Below are 10,281 nucleotides of genomic sequence, written 5' to 3'. Positions count from 1 at the left end.
AACGCTCCTGGAGCTCTGGCAGCCTCAGGGCCATGCCCATTCGCTGGGAAGCCTGGGCAGTGCCACTCTATATTTGCAGCCCCCTTCAGGATGTTGCAGAGGGGAGAAGCTGGGAGTGAGTGAGGAGGTTGAGCACATCCAGACTCCACAGCAGAGAGGGAGCCCCAGTGCTTCTCTGTCCCGGTGTCTCAGGAAATACACATATTTCCTCTAGGGGCTTCACCTCCAACCCAGCAGAGAAACTTTAAGGGACAGACCCAGAACTGACTCACCTCTTCCTCCATCTCCTTTCCTCAAGGTGTCCACTCTCCCTGATTCAGAGATCCTGGAAGCTGGCACTCCCTTCTTCTACACCTTCAGCCTACTGATGCCAAAGTTGTCTTTAAACCCCTTCTGCGGCCCCACAGACTGAAGAGCTGTGAGGAGCAGCAGAACTGTGGAGCTTTATAGGGAACCACAGGCCCTCCTGCAAGCTCCTTCCTGCAGCTCCCACCTGGAGGCTCACAGTCCTACCCTCACACAACCACACACTCATCCCCGACTCCACCTCTACTCCATGGAATTGTTCAGGTTGCAAAAGCCCTCCAAGATCAAGTCCAACCATTCCCCCAGCACTGCCAAGCCCACCATAAACCCATGTCCACTAGTGCCAGATCTGCAGGTTTTTTTTGAACGGTTCCAGGGATCTTGATTGTACCACTTCTCTGGGCAGCCTGTGACAGCACCTGACCACCCTCTCAGTGAAGGAAGGCTGGTCAAGACTTGAAACACTTTGCTCCTCTTCCTTCTCTCAGCTCCAGGCAGCTCCTAGCATTCCTGCTCAGGATGCTGTGGATGAATTGCGGTTCTTTCTTTGTTGAACCTCAGTAAACAGTTGCCAGCCCAGACTTCCTGTGAAATTTCTTGGGACAACTTCGTGCCCTGAAAGTACTGAGCACAAGCCTGGAGCTAGGCCAATGCCTCTGCTCTGAGTTTCATTGTATGCTAAAAAGCAGAACAAGCCCCTCCTCCTCCTGCATTTTAGATCCAGAATTTCTTTCCTGTAAAAGGACCCAATTTCTGTTAAAAGTGCCAGCTTCCTGCACAGTATTGCTGCCCTCTTCTGGGCTCTCTGGCAGCCGCTGGGCTCAACAAAATTCCAGCTACATACACCAATCCTTGAAGTCAAGTAGGTGACAATCCTTTCCAAAGCCCTGTGTCCCCACATGACAAGACCTGGCTCTGAAAATGAAGATATTTGAGGTTGTGCTTTCTCTTGCCTTGTCCTATGAACCTTGACCCTAGTAAATGCTCTGGCTTTAGCTCTTCTCTGGGGCAGCTTTTTCAGTGGTGTGTAAAAAGTGGTATGGGAAGGAAACTGAGTGCAAGACTAACTGGGAATGTTGTTTTCTTTCACCTCATTTAACCTCTATGGGTCTCCCACTAACTCCTAAATCCCACCGTGTCTGGAGCTGCCAGTGTTGCAGAGATCAATTAGAAGCCAATCTTTATTAGCAAAAAAGTGGTTGTAGTCAGAGCTATTTGGGACGAATAATTTAGAGAGGAAGGGTGTTCCTCTTCTCCATTGCTGGATATTTCAGCTATTGTGAGGTGGCTGGGGGAACAAACAAAATGGACAGTGGTGGCTGGAGGGATGCCGGGTCTCATGAGAGTCTTTATGTGGCCCTTACCTGCTCCACAGACCTGCTCCTTCCTTGGGGGCTGTTTTCCCTCCTGCCTCTCTCTTTTCTCATGGGAGCAGAGCCCATCACAGCTGAGAGGAGCCAGGATCCCTCTGCCTGGGATCCAGGCAGCCACCTCCAGCCCAACAGGATTTTGGCAGTGAGTCCAGGCTGCTCTCCCTGTGGATGAAAACATGGCCCAGGACAGAGAGAGAGAGACAAATGCTGGGGACACATTTGAGGAATTTCAAGGCATTGCAGAGAGCAGGCCTGGAGCCAAGGGGAGAGGAGGGCTGGGAATTCACTAAGGCAAGCTGGGAACCTGTGTGGCATGTGGATGGATACAGCCCCACATAGGACCATTCTACAGGCAGACTTGAGGTTGTTTATGTGCTTAGAGGAGAGAAAATGTTGAAATAAGTGGCAGGAAGTGAGTCTGTGGTAAGCAAAGCTGTGGAGACCACAGTCAGAGTGGGACACCTCTGCTCATGTTGGCTGTGACTGGGAAGCCATATCCTCTGCACAGGTCATTGGCAGAGGAGGCAGAGGAGGGAGGGTCCTGTCACCAGCACCTGGGCACAGGCTGGATGTAGAGAGCTCCCAGAGAGAGGAGTTGTGGGTAAAGGAGATCCAGCAGGAGACCTCTGCAGGTCTCACCTCTTGGTGTTCCCAGCTGGAGATGGCAAGGTGCTGGCAGGCAGGCACAGTGGCTGGGAAGTCCCAAGGCAAGGATCCCCAAGGGGGAAAGCAGAGGGCCAGTACTCAGGCCCAGCTCAGGGAGTGCTCACCTCACTCTAGTTCCTCTCCATGGCTCCAGTCAGTCTTCCAAGGAGTCAGAGTAGATTATATCCACCTTCACACTGACCTTTTACCTGAGCAATTCCAAAGCACCAGAGCTAGCATCCCTGGGGTCCCCAACACCTTGGGTCCCATGGGTAGACATGTGGAGCACAGGGCATTCTGCCTGCTGGGCATTGTGGACCATCCTGTTACCATGGCAACAAGGAATCTGCTTCTGCCTGTCACCTTAGTGATGCCTCACAAGCTGGGCAGCCTCATCTTCCTGCCCACCTTGCTGACACTCACCAGGTCGGGCCTTTCTGGGAAATATGGCCCTCAGAGGAATCTGGGAAGAGGAAATACGGCTGGAACATCCTGAAAGGAGAGCATGTTAGGAGAGATGATCAGAGGGATGGAGAAGTACGAGAGTGCTATTCAAGGCTTTTTTTGGTGGCAATTGTAGCAGAGCAAGAGGCAGGGAAAATCCAGAAACCCAGACTGAAGGTGAATTTACCTTGCACTTCATGAGGAAAACTCTGGGTGTCCATCTGTGGAGGGTACCTAGAACTGGCTCTGGGGTGGCTGAAAAAATAAGACTATATTGAAGAAAATAGGGAATTGCGATTTTGAGGGGAAATTATATTTACAGAAGTCTCAGGGGAAGAAAGGACAGAAATTGCTTAGCAAAGTTTAAGGTGTGGCCACACACTAGGGAGGACTTCTTGGGTCATCCTAAAAAGTACATCACCAGCTTCCAATAGGAAGTTTGGATTAAAGCCTGGGAGACTTTAGGCAATCTCTTAGTTTGGATTGGAATATCTTTTAAGAAGGGTGTGTTTTCTCAATGTTGCAGTTTGTCCTGAAAATGAAGTTTAGATTCCTATGATTGTCTATTGAGATCTACAAGTGAGAAGTTTAAATATATTGATAGCCAGAAACGTGGGAAGGGTAAAGCTAAAATTGCCTTCTCACTTGTACCAGTGTTTCTGGAGGTGGGATGTAGGGAGAGGGAGAAATGCTTTTAGGGTAAATATGTTCAGATCATCCTGCTGGCTTGTGAAAAAAATGTGTCTATGAGAAAACAGCACAAGGTAAAGAAAAAAAGAGAAATATGAAAACACCCACCACTTCATTTAAGATCCAACAGAAATAAAGTGCACACAACAGCTCAGAGAAAGCAGAAGACACCAGCAATTATTCTTGGGGAAAATCTTGCCAGGCTAAGATGTCCCTCCCTCCCTCCCTGTCCTCTCAGAATGAGGAAATAATGAGAAAATCCATAAAAAACTTACACTTCCCAGCCCCATGGCTGGGAGGGGTGGGGAGCAGACACAGCAAGAGCAGCCTCACCCCTCATCCTGGCTGGAGCCAAAGGAAAGGGCAGGGCTGGGGAAGCATGTTTGTTTCCAGGCTGTGCCTATGGAGAAAACTTCACCCTAGTGAACAATGGGATGAGCAAATCCTTAATGTTTCTTAAAAAAAAAAAAAATCGCACTACACCCTAGATCTAAGATTTTTTCCCCCCCAACAGTTGTAGCATAAATAAACCAAATCTGGTCTGAAATAAATTGGGATAAAACCAAACAGGAGAAGGAATGAAGATTTCCTTGTGGTTTGTGGTGTGGAGCTGTGCATCCCTCCTGCCTGGTGTGGGCTGAACCATGGGGATCCCCCATATCACCTTTTTTACTGAACATGCTGGAACTTGATAGTACCTTTGAGATCTTCACTTCATCAAATCGGAGTGAAACTCATGTTCAGAAGTTATTACAAAGAAGGCAGGCAGCCAGGCCAGACTCTGAATGACTCAATGGATCTCATTTCCTGGGGGAACCAGGCTAAAAATATAAATGATCTGAGGCAGGTGCCACATTTATGAAATTCCCTTGTTTTGCATTTATTTTAACTCATCAGCTCATTAAGGGATTTGTTCGTGAGTTCTCAGATGAGTTTAGCAGTCACTGAACATGTGCTGTGGTGGCAGGAGGAGGGATACCCTTCCTACATAGCAAAGAAATTCCTGCTTGAAATACAGAATTCTGGCTCACATGCAAAACTGAACTTGGCTCATCCATAGGAAAATGGCAAGAATATGGATTCACTTTCTTACCACCTTATAGTGTTTGTTATTCCTGTGCTTGTCTTGCAAAGGGAACAACCAGTGCATCAGTAAGTATATGGAAAAGCCATCCCATGTTCTCCTGAGAAGGAATTAACCTCCCTCCTTCCAAAGCAGCAAAGCGAGTTACCCCTACATGCTAACTCAATTTATAAATAGGAATTGATAAGGGAGGAGTTTCTGCACCCCTCCACGGTTGGAAACGAGGGATCTGGGATTGGTGGGCATTTTGCATTATCCCTTGGCTTATTTTACCCTGTGAAAGGCTAAGGGTTGTTAAATAAAGGCAGGAGCTGCCCTGATACCACTCAGGATTAACCCTGGTGGTGCCAGGCCATTCTCTAAGACCTGAGAAGGGCTTTCAGTGCCCAGGAGAGTCCAGATCTCCTATGGGCTGTTCCATATTTGTGAGCAATGCAGAGGGAGAAGCAGCATAAAAGTAGAGGCAGGAGCAGGGGGACCAGCTGGGGAGCAGAAAGAAAAGAGTGTGAAAGAGCAGGCTGGGGGTGAAGAGAAGCACAGCTACTCTGTATTCCGGATATTATAATATCTGGGACAGGGGTCTGGGTGGTCTGGGGGAGTAGAGGGTTGAGGGGACAGGAGGCTCAGCCTGAGGGCAGCGGGAGAGACTCAGGTGCAGGATTTGCAGGATGATGATGCCCGTATGGCAGGTGACACAGGGACATAAAGGAGGGAGGAAAATAGTGGTGGCCTCTGCCAGAGGGAGGTGAGATAGCGAGAAAAGGACAGCAGAGGGTAGCAAATGCCTGGATTCCTCTCCGGGGTTCTTATGAGTCGCAAGCTCAGCAGCCTGTGCAGCCTGGTGCAGACGCACAGCTCACATCTGGGCAGGTTTTGTTTAAAGATAAAAGGGGGAACAAAGCATTTTGATGAGGTAGATATGTTCTCACCACAAAGGCTTGTTCTGAAAGACATTTCCTTTAGAAATTTCCTGCCAAGATATCCCTAGTGACCCCACTACTGCCAGGGAGAAAGCAAGGCAGAATGTGAGGCTTTGATTAGAATCAGAGAAGGTTTTGACCAAATGAAAAGAAACTTCTCTATGTGGGGATTTAATTTCCCAGGAACAGCAGCAACGTTGGTTGCTATTTCTTCCTAACTTTTAAGGTCTGAGCTTTGCTGGGGTGTTGTGCCTGTGGCTTGCAGAGATGGAGAGTTTCACCCCTGGGTACCCTCCACATGCCACACTACTCTCTTTCAGAGGGGAAGCAGGCTTCCTTGCAAACATACCCAGGTACAAACCAAAAGCCCAGCAGGGCTTTGCACTCATATTTTAGGACCTGAAGCCATCCCTGGGCCTGAATCCCTCTCACAATCCCAGCTGGTCCTGCTGAGGTTTCATCCCTGGCATGTCCCAGTTTCCTGCTGCTCTTTGCATGCTGCATGTTCCCTATTTAATGCAGGGGATGTCTCAGGGGGATGATTACGAATGCTGTAAGCGTAATTACCAGCCCAGGGTTGATCATTAGGCAGCATCCTTTTCTCCCCCTCCTTCAGATGTAGATTATCCATGGCAGGCTCGGTGCTTGCCTTTGCCCCTAAAGCAGCTGGGAGATGGCCTCAGCTGCTGGCTATGTCATCACATCAAATAGGGTCATTCATCTTTATGAGAGCTGGCTGAACAAGGCTGTGTGTGCCACACCATTCCCTGCCCTCTGCCTGGGGGGATTAGGATTTTTAGGTGGTGAAGGGCACAGAGCCCTGCTAGGGAACAATTGCAGTGGTCAGTCCTGGGGCTGGTGGCATCTGGGGTATCCCAGGGCAGAGTTAAGGCTGGTCCCTGCTCTTCAATGAAAATCTTTTCAATCCTCACTGAGTTATTTTTATGACTGTAGGTGCCTCTGCCAAGCATAAAGGAATGGAGCTTTCTCATTGAGGTGTATTGGAGCCAGAGAGGCTCTTGCAGATGAAACATAAACTTTAAGAGATTTAGAGATTTTGGAGGAGCTAAGATTTTAGTTATAGATAAGCCTTACTAGAGTTAATTAAAATAAAGGGATTCTGTAAGTAGGCCTTGATGAAGTAAAGAGTTAGTAGTTAACTAATAATTGATTGCTTGCCAACACAATGTTTAGTTAGCTGGGTTTATAATGAAGAATATAGAAACTGACCAATAGCTTTTAGGAACATAAGACAATTGTGGGCCTCCTCTGTTCTGAAACCAATTGAAGACAAGGAATGGGAGTTCTACCAAGGTTCATTTGTCATATTTGCATTGAAAAGGTAGAAAGGTCAAAATGAGGAAGACTTCATTTACTTCCTTATTTTGGGACCCCTCCCCATGAAAGGGACCACCGACCCATTTCAAGGAACAAACTACGCATGCTTAATAGCTTTTGAAATGATTAGCATATGAAGCGAGGAATGGGATGTACTAAATGATGAATATGTATTTGTATTTTGGGTATTCAATTCTGGTGTGGATAAAAGGACTCTGTAATCATTTGAAAGGTGCGGTGTGTATTTGGGAGCTATCCCACATGCTGCCCGGCGTCGCAATAAACATACACTTTCTAACTTTAAACTGTTAGAGAGTTTTTGTCTGTCACAGTTGGATATCGGTGCTAGATCAATATCCATATTTCTTTAATAAATCACAGAGAGACAGGAGAAGCATCTTCTGTGTTCATAGGTGGCACTTAAAGTGATCCCCGCTGCTCATTTCTGTGATGAGTCTTGAGTACAGTAAGTGGGTTACACATGGGACAGGAGCAATTGGGAGGAAGCCTCTTACAAGACTGCTTAAATTTACGGGGCCTGGCATGTCAGGCACATAGAGCAGGAGAGAAATCACAAATCAGAGAGCAAATGGGAGATGCATTTTTGGGCTTGCAGGGTCAATATTCCCCATTTAGGCTTGGGTCTTACCATCCTGTCCTCCTGGCATGGAAATCCACAGTCAAACACAATCCTCTGGCCATGGGATACTGGAAAAGTGGCAGCTTGAAACATCAGCCTGAATCCCTGACATGTCTGAGAACACCTCTTCCTTTCCAGCTGGTTTCCCCTGTGCTGATGGCTGAAGAAGCCACGGTTCCTCTAATTTCAGCTGTAATTAGGGGTAATTTAGCCTCTCTCTGAAAGTGAGAGCAAACAAAAATGCAGTGCTTGGCAAACAGGGTGGGATGTTGGGTCTGTGGAATGGGTTACTCGCTCAGGGCTGGAAAGTGGGATTTTCCACGTCTCCTCTTCTGCTCTGCTTGAGATTATTTGGATGAATACATCCAAGTCACTTTGCTGCATCTCAGTGCCTTCTTCTATGGGAGAAAAAGATTCTGTCTTCTGCCAAATTGTCATGGTTTCACACTGGCCAAACGCCAGGCATCCACAAAAAAACATTCATTTTCCTCTGCTATAGCTGAGCAGAGGAGGGGGAAAAAACCCCAAAGGATTCATGAATTGAGATAACAATTTGGAGAGAACACTCTATATCTAAGGGCAAAATAGGCTTAAACTTAAAGGTATGAAGTAAATTTATTATTAACAGAGCTAGAGGAGGATAATGAGGAATAAAATAAGCCTCTAAACCACCTTTCCCCCCCCCAGCCCCTCCCTCCTTGCCACCGACAGCACAGGCAGACAGGGTGTGGGAATTTTGGTCAGTTCTTCACCCAAAATCTTTGTTCAGTTTGCTTAAGGAGAGGAGTCTCTTCTGCTATGCTGTGGAGTTCTTCCCATGGGAGACAGTTCTCTGTGAACTTCTCCAACATTCTTCTAATTGTCATGAGTAGCAGTCCTGCCCAACCTGCTCTAATGTGAGTCTTCCCACAGGCAAAGCAGTCTTTCCAAAACTGCATGGCGTGAGTCACTTTAGCCCATGGGGTGTAGTCTTTTAAGTATAAGCTACTCTAGTTTGGAAGCAAGGGCCCTCTTCCTCTATCTCTGGAAGCAAAGCCCCTCTCTATCTCTGGAAGCCAGGGCCCTCTTGCTGTGTTTGAGTCTCCCACAAGATGACAGCTTTTTAGTATCCACTCACTCCAGCGTGAGCACCTTTTCTCATGGGCTGCAAGTGGATCTCTGCATCCCTCCATGGACTTCATGAATTACAGGGAGACAGTTGTGTTATAGTCCTTACCACAGCTTGCAGAGAGATCTCAGCTCGGAACTTGGAGCGCCTCCTCCCCCTCTTCCTTCCACTGACTGTCGTGTGGCTATGTTGTCTTCCGCCACATGTCCTCACTTTCTTCTCTTTCTCTAAAAGGAAAATCCCTGCTGCTTGTAAGCACCACTGCCAACAAACTCCACCAGTTCTAAGAGTTCTGCAGGATTTTGCAGTGCTGAGAAGTTGATCTTGCCCAGGCCCCATGTCGGGGAATCACTCGCACACCTCTCACCACCAGTCCCGTGGCCCCCGCCCTTCTGCCTGCAGCGTGGCTGGCTCGAGGTGGCCTGGCCGGCAAAGCCTGCGGCTGGCCATGCTGAGCTGGCTGCAGCCGCACTCCTCAGAAGAAGTTTTTGAGTTCCTTCTTAACTATGTCATCACAGAGGCGTTACCAACTTCTCTAATTGGGCCAGCAGCACTTCCATCTTCAGCGCCGTTAGAGACTGGCTCTATCAGACACAGTGGAAGTGTGCAACTTTTCACAGAAGCCACCTCTGTGGCTTCCCCCCCCCCCCCCCAAACAAACAAACAAACAAAACAAAACCAGGCTGTGTTAAAACAACACACAAAGCCAGGTACCAAATCCTAGCCTTGGTGCTGGTACTCCCTGCAGCAGTCCCAGGGAGTGTGGAGGGAGGAAGACTTTGGCCTCAGCAGACAGGTGCAGATGTTTGTGGCATCGATGCCATCAGTTCTTAGATCTTCCACAATCCAAAAGAGGGACATGAAGATGCAGAACGGTCTGGACGGGCTGCACAAGGAGTGGCAAGGGTTACTCAGTCCATTCAGCTGGAGCAGAGGGGGCTGAGGGCAGAGCTCAGCAAGGCTGCAGCTCCCCCCCAAGGGCAGCTCCGATCTCTGTTCTGGGACAGGGACAGTACCCAGGGAATGGCTGGAGCTGGACCAGGGGGATTTGGGGATCTCAGGGAAAGGTTCTTCCCCCAGAGGTGCTGGCACTGCCCAGGCTCCCCAGGGAATGAGCATGGCCCTGAGGCTGCCGGAGCTCCAGGAGGGTTTGGACAGCACTGCCAGGGACGCCCAGGGTGGGAGTGGGGGGGTGTCTGGGCAGGGCCAGGGGTGGGACTGGTTGAGTCTTTGGGTCCTTTCTATGATCCCTTGATCTTCCCTCCTACACTACACCCATAAAGCAGCACCCAAAATCCTGTCTCCAGCCACAGCAGCAAGGTGGCACAGCTGTCCCAGATACAAAAGAACAGCTGGAAGTTTCAGAGAGCATGGTGCAGCCTGAGGCCATCAAGAGGTGGGCAGGAGTCACACCGAAGAGGCAGCAGGATGATATAGCATAGAAAGGGCCAACAGCCTCTACTTTTCAAAGGAGAGTGGATCTGGGAGCAGTCTGACCTCTGCCCATCTCAGCAGTGACAGTGAAGCTTTCTTCTCTCTTGCTTTTTCAGGAAAGAATCTGGCCCAGCAAAGGGCACCTTCACCTCTGCTGCTCACTGCAGACCCATCAGTCAGGAGCCAAGGCTCTAGTTTACCTTCCTTTAAAGGTATTTCTTCTACAAAGATTTTTCACATCTGGCAATGTCCAACCTTTGCCAGCCTCCATGCTGCCCACCCCAGAACAGGTTTCAGTC

General features: G+C 48.7%; 1 long non-coding RNA gene across 1 annotated transcript; it reads right to left on the bottom strand.

Annotated features, from left to right (window-relative positions):
- Positions 1 to 1,496: 1,496 nt before the first annotated feature.
- On the bottom strand, positions 1,497 to 2,603 carry LOC128800216 (uncharacterized). Its single transcript, XR_008434936.1, has 3 exons — positions 2,450 to 2,603; positions 1,684 to 1,841; positions 1,497 to 1,594 (listed from the first exon to the last, which is right to left on the bottom strand). It is a non-coding gene; the product is annotated as an uncharacterized LOC128800216 (long non-coding RNA).
- Positions 2,604 to 10,281: the final 7,678 nt, after the last annotated feature.

Source organism: Vidua chalybeata, chromosome 26 (assembly GCF_026979565.1).
Source record: "Vidua chalybeata isolate OUT-0048 chromosome 26, bVidCha1 merged haplotype, whole genome shotgun sequence".
In the NCBI taxonomy this organism is placed as follows: Eukaryota; Metazoa; Chordata; class Aves; order Passeriformes; family Viduidae; genus Vidua; species Vidua chalybeata.
Note: the sequence above shows the minus strand (reverse complement) of the source record. Positions and strands in the feature narration are given on the sequence as shown.